This window comes from Pteronotus mesoamericanus, unplaced genomic scaffold (genome assembly GCF_021234165.1).
Source record: "Pteronotus mesoamericanus isolate MK-2021 breed Mesoamerican mustached bat unplaced genomic scaffold, CSHL_Meso_final contig_130, whole genome shotgun sequence".
Classification (NCBI taxonomy): Eukaryota; Metazoa; Chordata; class Mammalia; order Chiroptera; family Mormoopidae; genus Pteronotus; species Pteronotus mesoamericanus.
In genome coordinates this window covers 1,696,611-1,700,965 of record NW_026555060.1, presented here as the reverse complement: position 1 = coordinate 1,700,965, position 4,355 = coordinate 1,696,611, and positions in this window count along the sequence as shown.

Sequence of the window (4,355 nt, the reverse complement as noted above, 5' to 3'; positions counted from 1 at the left end):
GACCCGCGAGAGGGCTGCCTAGCCGAGCCCTGGACTTCTGTTCTTTTCTTTCTTCTGAAGGACGGTACCCCTGAGTGGCCTGAGTGGGCAAAGGGGGGAAGGCAGGACGGTGTGTGTGATGGTGGTTGTTTTGAAGGGATTTTGAGGTTTAAGGGTGACATTTAGCCATTAATCAAACCTGTATAACTTTTGAATAAATAGTTCCCTTTCCTTTTCACCAAACTCTGCCATTCAGAGGCATAATTCCAAGGGCGGCGGGCAAAGGACCCACAACCGAGGGGTCCCGGGGAAGGAGGGTGTCGTTGTATCTGTAATAGCATCTGGGCATCACCCCCTCGGGTCCTTTTGTTCAGTAACAGACTTGCTGAGCAGAAACAAAATCACCAAACTTTTTAAAAAGTACTTTCTATATCAGTAATCTGAGAAGTAGTTCATAGAGTAAGTAGATATTATAAAATTAATCAGATGAAAATAGGAAACGAATGTAAACTCAGAATAAGGCCAAAAGTGCTACAAATTTAACACACAGGGGAAAAAAATCATCATTAATCTACAGTAAGTTTTTCAATTCCAAGTTATCCTATATATGGCTCACTATCATTCATATGTTCCAAAATGTGACATCTAATATATTAAACCAACAATTATACTCACACATCATTCTAATTTCTAATAGATTGTTTCTATGTAAAAAGCAGAAAATTACAGTAATTGTGAAGAATTATCAGTTATTAACTCAAAAGACTGCAATGATGAAACCAGCGATTAATTTTAGTTTAAACAAAATCAATACTGCCATCGATTATATAAAGTCAATTATATTATTTTTATTACCACAGCTATATTTTAAAATCATTGCTCTAAACATTTCCATAGTTATATAGTGCAAATATTGAAGAAACTTTTCTGATATGTTAAAAATTGTAAGATTCCTGGCCAGCGTGGCTGTTATTTGGGCATTGTCCCATAAACTGAAATAGTGTAGGTTCGATTCCTGGTCAGGTCACATGCTTGGGTGCAAATTCAATCCCCGGTCGGGGCACATATGAAGGCAACCAATTAACATTTCTTTCTCAATCAGTGCTTCTCTCCCTCTCTTTCTCCCTCCCTTCCCCTCTCTCTGAAATTAAAAATTAAAAATTAAAAAATGTTTAAAGTATTTTAAAATTTTAAGAAAACGTTATTGCCATAAATTTAGGAAAGATTATCATTTCTGAAAATAGATCTTCTAGACCTTTCTTCTATTTCTTAGTCATTCCTGAAAAACAACCATGAAGCTAGAGTGTTCTGTGGTTTCAATACTTAACTAAAAATAAGAGACAGTTCTGTCTGTGAGGCTGGTCATTGCCTCCACTCCTCTGCTCAAACTTATGAGCAGAATAGAGTGGAACCTCAGTTCTCGAACTTAATTTGTTCTAGAAAACTGTTTAAGAAGCAATTTGTTCAAAAACCAAATCTCCTTTGTTTGTCTCCTGAGAGACACATGACTCATCATATAGGTATCAGCATGAAAGGGCTGCCGGGGAGAGAATTGAGACCAGAAGTTGGAAAGGAACCGAGGCATTTTTTTCTCCGTGAACAACTTTGTCAAGAACTGACTTGTTTGAGAACCAAGATATTCGACAACCAATGTTTGACTGTATAGGAAACATCAGACAAAGGACTGACCTTCTACCCAGAAATTCAGGCTATCAGAGGACCCGGTCCACCCAGACCTTCTTTTGCACTTCAAGTGCAATGAGGCCACTGCTATTCATCATTCCTCTAGACACAAGGATTCAAGGCACAGGAAGGACAATAAAATAAAGGCACAGAAAGGGGGAGCTTGTGATTCAGATCTGCATTACTCAGGTAGAACAGAAAGAATGGGAATTTAGGGGGAGATGTCTCTCTTCTATAATTTACAGCTCATTATATTCCCAAAACAGAAAGCTCTCCCTTGTACTGTGTTAGAGAACAACTATACTTCAGAATTTTCCAAGAATTGTATTTTTCTTCAAAGCTTAAAGGAAACAGTAGTACTCGGTAAGTATCTTCTTTAGACCCAGGCATACTTTAGGGCACTATATTTTAGGGTGCCCTATTCTAGCCTTTGTCCAGCCAGGACTCTCCACATTGGGCTAGGCATCCACGGGGCCAAAGGATCAGGCCAACCTAAGAATCCTCTCTCTTCCTCCTTCCAGACCTCATTCCAGTCGCCAGGATGCAAGGATTTCATGCAGACTTCCAGCACCTGCACAGACCTCCTCTCTATGTAGACCTGTCACTGGGCCAAGAGGCAATTGTTTGTAGAGGATGCAAATAGGGTTTAAAACAGTGGGCCAAGGTCTGCACATGCATATGTATGAAATCTTCTTAGCTGGACGTAGTTGCAATTGGGAAGGAAACAGGAAAAGGCCATGGTTGCAGACTGGCTTTCTGCATTCTGCCAAGTTCTGTTACAGAATTCAGAAGAATCTAAAGATGTAAAACTTAAACCTGGATTTTCAGGCTGTTATGAAGGCATATGTGCCAAGTTAGGAGACTGGAACATATTTTATTGATTTAAATCTTGTCAACTTGATTTCAAACTTTCAAATATTTAAGTGTACACTATGTGGGCTCCATTTGTATTCTTTCACCTGGGCCTGCAGTTTCAAGTAAAGTGTGTATTTTACAGGTACTGAAATAGATCAGGTAAGTGATTTCTTCCCTTTTACCCCCACATCAGAACAATGCACAGATTCATCCAAACAGGTTTAACAACAACAAACCAGGCTTATCAGAATGGCGACTTAAAGCAAGGTACTGGCACTCTCTCCTTACAAAACAAGCCTAGAAAACAATGAATGTGAAAGAAAACTAAAATCATTTTAGGAACTAACAATCATAATAACAATAATTATGAAAACCCTTGGAGAGTCTGAAACTGGAGACTCCTCTGAAAGCTGCCTGACTCTTGGGAGTATAGTGGGAAGAGAGGTTGAATTGTAATGGATTCAACCTTGGGCAGAGGAAGCTGAAGGAAAGCTTCTAAAATCACTCATGCATTCAGAAAAGTTTAAATCTCTAATAAAATCATAAAATATAACCTGAATAGTGAAAAATAGTTCATGTTCTTGAAGTGTATAACTCACTATCATAATATCAATTCTCTCCAAATTTATCTATATATTAAATGCAATGCCCCGTGAAAATTCCAGATGAATTTTTATTAGTCATTCAAAATCCTTATTTCAAAATGTATTAAGAAAAATAAAAGTCTACAGCAAAAAAACTAAAAAATAAATAAAGAGTAATATGTGGAAATGTGTATAAGCAGATATTAAGTAAACCATAATACAAAGCCATACAAATAAAAAACAATGTATAACATACAAAGAGTTAAACAGAATATAATAGAAATCCAGGTACATATGGGAAGTTAAAACACTATAGTAGTGGCACCAGAAATCAATGGGAAAAAGTAGGATTATTTTGTAGATAGCATAGAATTTTTTAACCAGGTATAGAAAAATTAAATTTGAACCCTATCAAAAAGCACATGTAAAGGTAGACTACAGATAAAGACTTTAAAATAAAAGCTAATTTTTTTGAAATTAATAGAAAAATGTAGGTAAGTATTGAGAACATGAGGAAAACCTGCTTTAAAGAAATCAAAAGGACAAAATATAGGTAAAATATTGATGAATTTTTTTCCATCCAGGTTAGGTAGTTCTGTTCAACAAAGAATACCATGGTAAAGTTCACAGACACACGCAGTTAATAAATATATTTGACATTCTAAAACTAACAAAGCATTAAAATATAGAAAGTATAACAAAATCTACAAAGTTGGGGTAGGGTGGAGGGATCAAGCAAAAAAGAAAAAGAAGAAAGAGAGAGAGAAAGAATTCATGGACATGGACAACAGTGTAGAGATTGCAGAAAAGAGAGGGGTGGGTAGAGGTGAAAGAGGGTATAGGGGATAAAGAGTGATGGAAAAAATACAATAAAAGTAATGTAAATACACACATACATGCACACACATGCAATTCTAAAACCAACAAGGCATTAAAATATAAAAAAAATAACAAAATCCACAAATAAAAGTAAAAATTTATCAAATCAAAAGAATAGGTGAAACACAGGAAATTTTGGGGATGGTGACACTATTCTGTTCGATATTGTAATGGTGGAGGAATGGCATTATGCTCTTGTCAAAACTCAGCAAATAATTAGCCCAGGAGAGAAGGCAAAGCATGGTGAGAATCTAACTATTTAAAATGTATGAAACAACTTCATCGAAGGGGTTGGAGGGAAAGGTGTTGACCTATGTAACTTTAGAAATAAATGAAGTCTGTAAGACCAAAGGCACAAGGAGTTGAAGATAAGTA